The following is a 14,177-nucleotide window of genomic DNA, read 5'->3' as shown; positions in this document are numbered from 1 at the left end:
CAAATGTTGGGTAGTTACCCAAGTGGGAGGGGGGGGGGATATTTGTTGTCATTTATCCTCCTCCCTCCCGCAACTTCTCTGTTATCTTCTCGTTCTCTTGATACTTTTCTGTTATCTTATCGTTCCGTTGATACTTTATATCCGTTTCCCTTCTTTTGTTGGGCCTACGTCACTTTCTGTCAAACATCTGTGAACATATGTCACTTTCTGTCAAACATCTGTGAACATATGTCACTTTCTATCGAACATCTGTGAAAATATGTCACTTTCTGTCAAACATCTGTGAACATATGTCACTTTCTGTCAAACATCTGTGGACATATGTCACTTTCTATCGAACATCTGTGGAAAATATGTCACTTTCTGTCAAACATCTGTGAACATATGTCACTTTCTGTCAAACATCTGTGAACATATGTCACTTTCTATCGAACATCTGTGAAAATATGTCACTTTCTGTCAAACATCTGCGAACATACCTCACTTTACATCAAACATCTGTGGACCTATGTCACTTTCTAGTTTGTATTTTTCTATTAAGGGTGCATGTAAGTATGATATAGAAAAGTAATTCAATCAGATTATAAAACAGTATGAGCTTCTGTAATTTTTCCTATTAAAGGCGTGAATATTTGTCGTGTGAACTTTTGTCTTGTGAGTTTATGTCTCGTGAGATTTTATCCGTGCACCCCCTGACATACACTCCCATTTGATGATGAGCATAGGAACATAAGAATGAAGGAGACTGCAACAGACCATATGGCCTACACTAGGCAGTACCATGTCCTTTACCGCCCATCATTTCCATATTAACAGAACAAAGGGAAAGAGAATAATAGATAATCATAAGAAGAACATTTGGAAATATAAAAAAACAGAAATAGAAGAGGAATTAAAAAGAGAATAAAAGAATAAGCCCAGAAACACACACACACACACACACACACACGCATGCACGCACGCACAAAAGAAGTGGAACAAAAGATAAAAAATATAAGAAGAAAATTTGAAACTATTCATAGATCGGAAACGGAAGAGGAATTAAAGAGAGTAGGAGAATAAGCGCAGAAATACGAAAAAAAGGAAGAGATATCTACATAGTAATAGAACGAAGGAAGAGAGAACAAATATGATAAAAACAATCGGAAATACGGAAAGAGAAAACGGTATGTAGACTTACCTGTGAATGAGGAAGGACAAGAATTCACAGACAGAATAAGTAAAAAAATAGTTTTGGACAGGAAGGGAAAGACGAAAAGAAGGATTTGGAATAATAGTATAAAGGCGCGGCACGCTAGGCATTTCTCGCTAGCATGCTACTTGCTTTTGCTACTTAGGTTATGATCTTTTGTTTTTCGAATTTCCAAATGTCAAATGACTCTTACGTCATGTAGTTAGAAGCTGAATGACGAACTAAGACAAGTTAGACCTAGAATACGAATTTTAGACACATTGTTGATGTTCTTACGGAAGTCTTAGAACATTGCAACCGAAGTCGTTCCTACTCAAACGGAATAGCAAAAGCAAGTAGCATGCTAGGTGTGCCGCCACCTTAAGTATATTAAAGAAAATATCCCAAATCTCCCTCCCTTCACCCAAAACCTCAACCCACATCTCCCTTCCCAAAACGAAAATTTATTTATATAAAAAAGAAAAACTATGCGTGTTATCGTTTTGGACTTGGAGAGAGGGGGAGGGGGGGCGAGAGGTAGTAAAAAATCTCTTATTGAAAGTGGAAAAAAAATCAATGTAGCAGTAAAAACAACTCAGTAGTTTATTTACCGTCTACTGTATATGTGTTAGACTTTCCGCCTGGCTGGAACCATTGAGGTCAAAAGTTTGGAGTAAATATAAAATGTTTTCGACTGCAGACTCAAAATTTTGAGATTTTTTTCCAAAACAAGCAGCGGAGCATTTTATTTTGTCCCTTTGCATCCACCTGTTTGTTTATTATTCACATATATATCTATTCATTTTTTTTGTCCAAAAAACTCTGCGCTATCAGAGCACAACTGTTCTGACCTTTTTTTAGTCCCCAAAAACTTAGGTCAACATTATTATGTGGTCTACATACCCTCGTTTGACCTTGCTGACCTTGAGAGGACTTACCCCAACAACCCACCCTATATGCGCTGGAAACGTAACCGGAAGCGTTCTGGGTTCGAATCCCGCACTCCTTTCCGATTCCCAGCAGTGACTAGGACTGCCCCAACAGTCCAAGCGGCAAAGACTTCAGACTCAGCTACTCAGCGCCTCCTGGCGTTGGCTCCTGATCTTCCGCACTTCTCTCTGATTCCCACCAGCAACTGTTACCTCTCCCCCAGTAGTTCCCAAAGCGCATCAGAGGGCAAAGGTGACGGCTTCGGCCACAGCTAATCAGCGTCTCCTGGCGTAGGCTTCTCGTCTTCTCCACCCACGCCATCCTTTCCTTGAAGACCAAAGTTCCTGCCTAATTAAAAAAATAATATATATATATATATATATATATATATACATATATATATATATATATATATATATATATATATATGTATATATATATGTATATATATATATATATATGTATATATATATATATATTATATATATAAATATATATATGTATATATATATATGTATATATATATGTATGTATATATTATATATATAAATATATATATATGTGTATATATATATATATATATATAAATATATATATATGTGTATATATATATATATATATATAAATATATATATATACATATATATATACATACATTACATATATATATATACACATACATACATATACCAAGGCTTTTTCCTCCTTCCAAGGGAGGTAGCCAAAAAGGGAAAGGCATAAAAACACTCCCACCCATTTCATCCCTAAATACACTCCACACCCTCTCATCTGAGCACCTCCTGGATGACGGGTCATCCCTGCACCCTGCCCACCGCATATTTATTTCCGTAATCATAATTCCAATTACGAAGTGGTCTACGCAAAAGATTATACTTCGAGAAATCTAGTACACATGAAAGAGTGCTATAGCAAGTCTAATTCAGACTTTTTACTGTGCGAGAACAAGAAAGACAGGAAACAAGCAAAGAAGAAACCACCGAAGTAAAAACGAAAGAAAGGGAAAAAGACAAGAAGCATTCAAAGATGAAACTAAAGAAGAAAGGAAGAATGAAACGAAAAAAAAGAAAGAAAAAAAGAAAGACAGGAAGCAAGCAAGAAATAAACCAACGTAAAATAAAATGAAAAAAAAAAACAAGAAAGAAAGTAGAGACATTTTTCCATCACCCTCACCGCCCAGTCCCTGACCTCCTTTGCAAAGTCAAACATCTCTACCTTTATATCCTGTGCGCTTTACACAGTCCGGTGGCCCTAGGCGGTCCTGGGAGGCCATCCAATCGAACGTAGTGGCCCGCCAGTGGATGGTAGATGCCCCATGAGTCACCTCTTTGCCTGCTGCAACAGGAAGTTAGGTCAAGTTAGGTCAGGTCAGGTCGTCCTCTTCCCGGTTGTAATGCAAGCGTGGGGTGACCTGCTATGGGTCAAAGGTAGCGCGCGTGTCCAATAACCGCGTGGGGGGATTTCGGGTGTGTTCGAATCCTGCCCACGGTGCAATTAGAAAGGGTATTGACTTTGAGTAATGGCCCCCGGTCGCTGGGCACCTTGGTGACCTCAGCTTCCTCTGGGTGTTGTCGCTTAAGTGGTATACCGCCGTGGATACATCGTCTTCTGCGCTCATGTGTGAACAGTTCCGGACCGCTTGGCGGTTATTAACTCCACAAACTGTAAAAAAAAAAAAAAAGAAGAGAGAGAGAGGAGAGGATGAGACGAAGAATAGATTGGGTGTGTCATCACCGATAAAAGATTCAATGTTGTAAGATCCATATCGATAAATATCAAAATAATATTCTGTAATACCTGTCCATTGTTAGATTCGCTTATTTATTCTTTTTCTTCTAACTATCTGTTTATAGCATCCGACCTAGCCATGGACCAAAAGGTATCTTGTCTGTATGCTCATCCTTTGTAATCCTTTGTAGATGAGAGATGACTAGCGAGATTGTTAGGCTCAAGACGTCTCTCGGTTATCCTTTTTATTGTCCTTTTTTGTCGGTTTATATTCTTTATATTTACTAGTTTTGTTTTTATTCTTTGTTTTTTTGTGATTTTCTTCTTTCGTTTTTTATTTTTCTAGTGTTCTTTTCTTTTTCTGGGTCTGTTTTATATACTTGTTTTTTTTTGTCATCAAGTTCTATGTATCTCCGCTAAAGGATTTGTCAAAATTGTGTGTGTGATTCACCATGGTCTTGGATCACGTGTTAAGCTCGTGATCGACAACTATTTCCCTCCCAGAAGAGAGCTCAAAGTTCATATATGACCGATCTATGGGTAATGCTGTGACCTTACACACACACACACACACACACACACACACACACACACAGACACAGACACAGACACACACACACACACAGACACACACACAGACACACACACACACACAAAACTCCCCTCCCACGAAAGTTGGAGTATCGACCTGCAGCGCAGCGATAATGAATTTATTTGAGCCGTGGGCGGGATTCGAAACCGGACCGCCGTAGTGGCAGCCCGGAACTCTACTACTGCGCCACGAGTCGTGTGTGTGTGTGATTTGCCATGGTCTTGGATCACGTGTTGGACTCATGATCGATGAGAGCTCAGAGCTCGTATGACCGATCTCTGGGTGATACTGTGACCTTACACGCACACCCACAACCAACTCACCGTGACTTGAAATTATTTTGCTATCATCATTTTCTGCATATGAACAGTTTTCCATTGACATACTTAGTTATGTTGAAATATGTAAGACAGATGAGTGGATGGGTGGTGAGATAAACACAGGGAACCGTTTAGGGATTTATTCTGACGTTTCGTCCTTACCAGGACTTCTTCAGAGTACTCTGAAGAAGTCCTGGTAAGGACGAAACGTCAGAATAAATCCCTAAACGGTTCCCTGTGTTTATCTCACCACCCATCCACTCATACTTAGTTATATTTCCCTTTTTTCTCGCTAAACTTTTTTCAAGTTTTGTGTTGTGGGGTATTATGTGTGTGTGTATGTGTATGCCCGTGTGTGTGTAATGTGTGTGTGTGTGTGTCCGTGCGTGTGTGTGTGCCCGTATGTGTGTCTGTCCGTGTGTATGTGTGTGTGAGTGTGTGTGTATGTGATTGTGTATGTGTGTCTCAAACTAATTGTGTATTTTAACGTTGTGTGTGTGTGTGTGTGTGTGTGTGTATGTGTGGGAATGAGTTTTAATATCTGTGTATTTTTTCGTATGGTTTGGGCGTTCACCATATCCCAAAATACATGTACCTAAGGGCACTTTCCCCCATATATGGAGGGTGGCCAGCTAAGGCATGCGCCCACCCTTCACCTCTCCCACACCCATTTTTTGTTCCTTTTATCTGAGATAATATATTGAAGCTGTTTTTCTCTATTTGAGAAGGATTAGTATGTTAATATTACTTTCGTGTCGTCGTCATCATGATGATGATAATGATGATGATGACCATCGTCGTCGTCATCGTCGTCGTCGTCGTCGTCATCATCATCATCATCATCATCATTATCATCATTATCAATGTTATCATCACCATTATCATCATCAGCAGCAGCAGTAACATAATTATCATAATTACTATTATCACTATCATCAATATCACCATTATTATCGTTATGGTTGTTTTCTCTATTGTTTAAGTTCGGTGATTAGTTCCTACAGCCATGTCACGCCACAAGTTTATGACAGACATTTCAATCACACGAAAGGAGAACAATGTCACGAAGAAGGTCAATTGTCACTTCACATAATGACGTATGTCTCAGATGTCTCTCTTCCTACACTGTAAGATTTTTTTTTTTTTTTTTTTTTTTTTTAGTTTCTCTGGTGTTTCTTGGGATGAAATGATATTAACTTCCGTCTTCTTTTCTTCTTTAATCATGTGTTGAGAAGTGATTATCAAACACAAGTTTCTTGCAATTTTCTTCGCGCAATTACCGTTCCATGATCTGTTGTGTCTAATTGTCATTTCATGATTAAAACTTTAGTTGTTCATTTTTGTTCTCTTTCATTTTCCAACTTCAAATTCTTAAAAACTCCTCGCCCATGCTAAAGGAACCGTTTATCATTGAATGTAATCTATTAATTATGGTAATGTAACTTATATTTTTTGTTGTAGTAACGTCAAGTTATTTGATCAACTGAGAGGCAAGTTTGAGTTTTTGTTTCCGAGCATATATATTACTATGATTTATAGATAATTTATGTTCAAGGTAACTCCAAAATATTTGATCAACTAAGAGGGAAGTTTGTGTTTCTGTGTTTCCAGTCATATAGATTATCATGATTTATAAACAACTGATTCATGTGCATGATGATGATGATAGTGATGATGGTGATAGTGGTGATGATGGTGATAATAATGACGATGGTGATGATGACGATGACGATGATGATGACGACGACGACGATGATGATGATGATGATGGCAACGACGACGATATCGATAACGACGACGACGATAATGATAACGACAACGACATATTGAGTTAACGTCGCGAAATCCCCCTCCGAGGAGGCTAGGACGGTGCTCCTTACAAAGGACTTCGTACCGTGGAATTTTATCAACCATGTCCTTGGTCCAACTCGCTGGTGGCAGAATTCGAACTGTCGCCACCTCGACCTCCGCCGCAATAAGCGACGCTCTAACCCGCTCGGCCTGCACGTATATTTTATTATTAATAAACTACGAATCCATGTAGAGTTGTGGACTTCACATTGTACTGTAGAATATAGACACGCACATGTACTTACATGCATATAACCACACACAAACACATGCAAGTGCACATATGATCACACACGCTCACATGTTTGCGTGTTATTGTGTGCGTGTAATTGCGCGCGTATAGACAGAAGCGTTCCAGGTCTTCAGGATCACCCTCTGCGCTATTGTCCGCTATTGGTTTGAGCTTCCAGAACTGCTTTGTGTCCGCCGGGCCCGGGTCCTCTCGTCCGGGTTCCCTCCCCTGGTCATGTCCGCCTGTGTGGCTTGATTAATCATCGATCTGGGCGTACTTGTGCGGGACATGTTTGAATGTGGTCTGAGGGAGTTATTGATTCAGTTGAATTGGACACAAGTTCAGTAATTGGCGTGATTTAGATGTTGATAGATAACTCCTCCTTCTAAGTCGAATCTGTGTTGATATCTTGATTAACCTCTCAATGCAAGGATGACTCTCCACCTCCCAATGCTTAACATAATCATCGAAAGTCAGAAATGGTTGATAATAGGGAACGGGTTAGAATATATGCAGTCCTTGGGGGTATTGCTACAGATTACCGTCATAATTATTAAATAACTTTATGGATGGAAATGGTGGGAATCTCTCCCTTCAGTTTTCTTTATTTTTTTCTTCTTTCATGTTTTTTAACCTTTTCCCTTTATTCTCTCTACAGCATCTCTGTCTTCGATTTTTTTTTTTTTTTTTTTTTTTTTTTTGTATTCTTTGTCCAAGTTTCTACACAATCCTCAAAGGAAGCCACTCCTCTACATTTTTTTTTTGTAAGTCCTATTTTTTCTTTCTAGCATTCTTTGTCCTACAATTTCCCACACATTTCTGGAAGGAAATAATCCAGCCTATTTTCTATGGCGTTTATTTGTTTCTTTATTTATCCTATTATTTTCATATTGTGTACCTCCTTATCTCTACCATCACATATATTACTATCATTATTTCCTGTCACTACCACTACTATCATTACAATAGCAATGACCGCTTCGCCCACAACTGTTACCACAATTGGTACTATTGTTACCAAAACAATGACAATGACAGTTTCTATCAAAGCCTGTAGTACTATAGAACGGACCATAGGGGATTGTTACAGACACCACCACTACAATGACCACTACCACCATCACCACCACCACTAGCACCACTACCAGTACCACCACCACTACCACTACTACCACAACTACCACCACCACTACCGCTACCACCACCACCACTAGCACCATCACCACTAGCACCACTACCACCATCACCACTACCACCACCACTACCACCATCACCACTACCATCACCACCACCACTAGCACCACTACCAGTACCACCACCACTACCACTACTACCACCACTACCACCACCACCATTACAGCTACCACCACCACTAACACCACCACCACTAGCACCACCACTAGCACCATCACCACTAGCACCACTACCACCATCACCACTACCACCACCACTACCACCATCACCACTACCACCACCACTACCACCGTCACCACTACCATCACCACTACCACCATCACTACCACCACCACTACCACTACCACCATCACTATCATCACTACCACCACTACCACTATCACCACTAACACCACCACTAGCACCACCACCACTAGCACCACTACCACCATCACCACTAGCACCACCACCACTACCCCCACCACCACTACCACCATCACCACTACCCCCACCACCACTACCACCATCACCATAACCACCACCACCACTACCATCACCACCACCATAACCACCACCACTACCACCATCACACCACCACCACTACCACCATCACACCACCACCACTACCACCATCACACCACCACCACTACCACCATCACACCACTACCACCATCACCATCACACCACCATCACCACCCACTACCACCACCACCACCACTACCACCACCACCATCACCACTACCACCATCACCACTACCACCACCACTACCACCATCACCACCACCACTGCCACCACCACCACCACCATTACCACCATCACCACTACCACCACTGCCACCACCACTACCACCACTACCATCACCATTACCACCACCACTACCACTAGTACCGCCGTTACCGTCATCGCCATCGCTTGAGGGGAAAAGTCCTGCAAATGTGTGTGTGTTCTTCGCCTGGGACTCCATTTTGGGGGAGAATCCCTCCCTCCCTCCCTCCCTCCAAACTTTTCCCATCCCGGTCCCTTCGGAAAAAAAGTTGCCCTCAAAATTTCTTCCCTCCAAAGCCTTCCTCCAAACTCTTCCTCTCTCTCCCTCTTTTTTTATCCCTCGTTTATCTATCTATCTATATATATATATATATATATATATATATATATATATATATATATGTATATATATGTATACATATATATTTATGTGTGTGTGTGTGTGTGTGTGTGTGTACATTCATTTTTATTTTTCACCCAAATCTTTGTTTTATATATATCCTTTATTTTTCTATTTCTCATTACGTCTTTTCTTAACAACGCATAGTTTTCTTGTTAGGGAATATTCATTTTTACAATTTCAAACTTTCTCTTCCTTCTCACCATTTTCTTTCCTTTTTTGTTATTCATGATTTTACTTTACAAAAATATCCTTCCTTTCGCACTTTCAAATATTTACGTAAACATTTTTCATTTCACATTTCTCTCATCTCTCTCTCTCTCTCTCTCTCTCTCTCTCTCTCTCTCTCTCTCTCTCTCTCTCTCTCTCTCCCTCTGTCTCTCTCTCCCTCTGTCTCTCTCTCTCTCTCTCTCTCTCTCTCTCTCTCTCTCTCTCTCTCTCTCTCTCTCTCTCTCTCTCTCTCTCTCTCTCTCTCTCTCTCTCTCTCTCCCTCTCTCTCTCTCTCTCTCTCCCCTCTCTCTCTCTTTCTCTCTCTGCCATCTTCAACTTTATTTCCTTGACCTTTAAACACAGGAAGAATTGACAACCGGCGACAACTCCCCTCCTACTCCTACTATAACCCCGTGACAAAAACTGTCTTCACCAATGCAACAAGGAAGGCTATTCTTCTGACAGTGATCTGTGAGAGGGACTGAGGATCGTTGCCAGCCACTGCGGGGTTGCGGGTTTTCGGTCAATGAAACTAGGGGCAAGAATTGTTATCGTTACATTTCCTTACATCAGATTTTTTCTTCTCCCTTTTTCATTCTCCTTTCTCCTGCTCTTATTTTTACATATACTATAAATAAATATACATACATGAATGTATGTATGCATACATACGTACATACATACATACATATATTCATACATACGTATATACATACATACATACATATATTCATACATACGTACATACATACATAAACACATACATGCATACATAGATCCATATGTTTGTATGCATGTATGTATATATACTTATATACAAATACACATGCAAATACATATATATGCATGCATATTCAACAAGTGGTAAGTCAGGCTGTAAAAGTTTAATGTGTGTATGTAGACACGCACACATAAATTCACACACGTACACATGTGCGTAATGCGAGATTCTTCCACTATTAAATCTGTAAAGATTTAATTTCATTCGTGGTTCCTTCAGATTCATCTCTCGTCGTCACTTGTATCGAAACAAATCTATTTTACTTAAATACTTGAGTGGTTTATCACGATCTCTGTTATTAGTTTTAGGATATTAAAACCTGAAAGGGGGTTACTTGTTGTTTTCCTCTGGTTGGTGTTGTATTAAGTGTGATGTGTAGGAACCTAGTCAAAGGTCATTTGTACATCCATGAATACGGCCATACACGGAATAGTGACGTCAGTAAAAAGGTATCAAGTGTGGGTCATGTTACAATGACTAAGCTTTGCTTAGGAAAGATGAGAAAAAAAGAAAATAAAGAAAGAGAAAAGGAAGGAAGACAAGAAAGAAAAGTAAAAAAGAAAGAAAAAGGAAAAGAAGAAAGGGAGAAAGAAAAAAGAAAGGAAGACAAAAATAGAGAATTTTGAAAAAGAAAGAAAGAACAAGAAATCAAGAATGAGAAAGAATGAGAGAAAATAAGAAAAACAAGAAAACACAGAAAGAGAAAGAAAGAAAACAAGACAAACATACAAGTCCTTGGTTTCCCTTCTCTCGTCACCTTAACTTCCTTTTGCTTTCTGTCACCCTCCTCCTCCTCCTCCTCCTCCTCCTCCTCCTCCTCCTCCTCCTCCTCCTCCTCCTCCTCCTCCTCCTCCTCCTCCTCCTCCTCCTCCTCCTCCTCCTCCTCCTCGTGACCTCTTCGTCGACCTTCTCTCCGACTTCCCTCTCTTCCATCTGTCTCCTCCTCTGTTTCCTGTCTCTTATACGTCACCAGCTTCCTACTGTTACCTCATTCGAACCTTCAGTCCTTATCCTCGTTCTCGTCCTTCTCCTCGTCCTCGTCCTCGTCCTCGTCCTTGTCCTCCTCTTCTTCCTCTTTTTTGGTCCTCCTCCTCCTCTTCCTCTCTTAGATCTTCCTCCTCCTCTGTATGCGTGTTATTGTTCCTAATGATTGGTTGCTTAGACCATAGTTGATACTACATCGTACTGAAAGAAAGAAAGAAAATGAGAAAGTAAGAAGAAAGAAGGAAATGAATGAAGAAGGAAAGAGAGATAGAGAGGAAGAAAGAATAAAAGAGAGAGAGAGAGAAGGAAAGGAATAGAATAAGAAAGGAAGAAAGGAGAAATAAGGAAAGAAAGAGAGAAATAAAGACAGGAAGAAGGAAAGAAAAACAGAAAGGAGAGAGAGAGAGAGAGAGAGAGAGAGAGAGAGAGAGAGAGAGAGAGAGAAAAAAAAAATCACTTGGGAGCTATGGTTGTTCAGCGGTTATCGTGCTTGCCTCGTGTCTTGTTATTCGTGGGTTCGAGTCCTTATTGGTGAACTTTGACTTCCACAAGGAAACAACTTGCCCTTGTGTCTTCTTCGGATCCCTTCACCGTTCATGGATTAAGGTACCACTACCTTCACTTGCAACTGACTTATGTCTTATGTGAAGTTGCAGTGAGTATTTTCCTTGTATCGAACATTTAAACTTGAGGAGACTACACCAGGAGGCGTTGAGTAGCTATTGCCAAAGCCGTTACCTTCGCCAGTCACTGCCGGTAATCGGAGAGAAGCGCTGGACTCGAACCCGTGACTAGGATGGTACGAGACCTGATAGCTTCCGGTTTCGCCAACAGTGCATAAGACCAGTTCTCATATTAGACTCTTTCACGCTGCAGAAGTACGATAGTGTCATACGCTTTCCACAGATCTATGAAAGGCATTGGTTGAATCTTGTCAAGATTAACGAACCCAATATCTTCAGAATATTATCATTAAATTTATCCTTGTATTAAACCTTTAATAACCTCCTTCCAGTAGATCTACCTAACCTAACCTTACTTAACCTAATTTAGTTTAATAAGGATAAATTTTATGATATTAAAAAGAATGGGTTCGCTAGTCTTGCAAAGATCCTATTGGTTTCTTTAGTTCATATAAGCACTACTTGTAGCAAAAGGCTTATTTACGTTATGAATATACGATCCAATAGCATATGCTTTCCATAGGTCCAAAAAATAACAAAATTTTCTTCAGGCTGTATACTTTGTAATCCTTTTCTTCATTGTTATCATTTCCCTGTTCCTCATCCTCTTCATTCTCTTTTTCTTCATCATTTTCTTCCTCATTCCTTCCTTTAACCCTCCTCGTCCGACTCCTATTTTTCTTCCTCATTTTCCTCCTTATATTGTCCTCCTACACTTTTTACCTCAACCAGCTTATTTTCTTCATCTCCCTCCTTCTCCTCCTCTTACTCCCATCTTCCTTCCTCATTTTCCTCTCGTATTTTTTCTCTTACACTTTTTTCCTCAACCAACTCATCTCCTTTTTCCCCGTCCTCCTCTTCTTCCTCCTCCTCCGCCTCCTCCATCTTCCTCCTCCTCCTCCTCTTCCTCCCTTTCCTCCTCCACCTCTTCTCCCTCCTCCTCCTCCTACCTCTTCCTGCTCCTCTTTCCTCCTTCCCTACCTTCTTCCTGCTCCTCCTCTTCGTCTTTATATTAATCCTCCCCTTCCTTCTCTTCCTCCCACTCCTCCCTCTCCCCCTCCTCCTCTTCCTCCCTTTCCTCCTCCACCTCTTTTCCCTCTTCCTCCTCCCCTCTTCTTCCTGCTCCTCCTCCTCGTCCTATTAATCCTCCCCTTCCTCCTCCCCCTTTCCTTCTCTTCCTCCTCCCCCTCTTCTGAATTCTGAATTCTGAATTCCTAGGAAAGACCACCCGCTTGCGCGGGATCGGTTTTTGTGGGAGGGGAAGAATGTCTTCTTCCTGCTCCTCCTCCTCGTCCTCCTATTAATTCTCCCCTTCCTCCTCCCCCCTTTCCTCCTCCTCCTCCTCCCCCCTTTCCTCCTCTTCCTCCTCCTCCTCCTTCCTCCTCCTCCTCCCCTGCATCAACACATCCTTCACTTTCACCCCAATTACCGTCGTTGTTCCCGAGTCTTTCGCAGACTCCCAGCCTCTCGGCCGAGTCCCCCCGTTTCCCTGTAGCCTCTGACCTCGTGCCCGCATACTCTCACGCCCACACGCTCTCACGCCTTCACGATCTCACGCCCTCACGCACTTCTTACACTCTTGGGACTTCCCGGGCCGTTGCTTGGTCTTGTATTGGTCTACCTTGTTCACTCACGGGCGCGCGCGCGTGCACACACACACACACACACACACACACACACACACACACACACACATACACAAACACATACAGACAAACACATACTTATGCAGAAACATAGACACGCAGACACATATACACACACATGTACACATATACTCAGACAGACACAGACATATACACACACTCACAGACACAATTGTACATATAGATGCAGACGCAGATACACACGAACAGAGCATACAGACAAACACATACTTATGCAGAAACATAGACACGCAGACACATATACACACACATGTACACATATACTCAGACAGACACAGACATATACACACACTCACAGACACAATTGTACATATAGATGCAGACGCAGATACACATGAACAGACAGAGGACAGCTAGATAAACAAACAGATATACATTAGAGGCAGAAGATACAAGATAGAAGATACAACATGAAAGACAGAAAGACGACAGACAGACAGACGCAGGCACATAACACGCATGTAGACATAATCACACGCACGCGCACATGTACACACACACACACACATGTACACACATAATTTACACACACACATGTACACATACACACGTACACACGTGTACACATGCACTCACACACATGTATATAGACACACACATACATACACACACACGTACACACACATACACACACACACACACACACACACACACACACGTACACACGCCCG

At 41.2% G+C, this 14,177-nt stretch overlaps 1 long non-coding RNA gene across 1 annotated transcript in view; it reads right to left on the bottom strand.

Annotated features, from left to right (window-relative positions):
• Nucleotides 1-3,358: 3,358 nt before the first annotated feature.
• The window catches only part of LOC143040160 (uncharacterized), a 174,062-nt gene continuing 163,243 nt past the window's right edge, over nt 3,359-14,177 (bottom strand). The window contains exon 3 of the long non-coding RNA XR_012967689.1: nt 3,359-3,781. This is a non-coding gene — a long non-coding RNA (uncharacterized LOC143040160). The remainder of the gene's footprint in view (nt 3,782-14,177) is intronic.

This window comes from Oratosquilla oratoria, chromosome 28, assembly GCF_046742065.1.
Source record: "Oratosquilla oratoria isolate Oo_2021 chromosome 28, ASM4674206v1, whole genome shotgun sequence".
NCBI classification, from domain to species: domain Eukaryota; kingdom Metazoa; phylum Arthropoda; class Malacostraca; order Stomatopoda; family Squillidae; genus Oratosquilla; species Oratosquilla oratoria.
The sequence above is the reverse complement of the archived record's forward strand: the minus strand, read 5'-3'. Positions and strand labels throughout refer to the sequence as shown.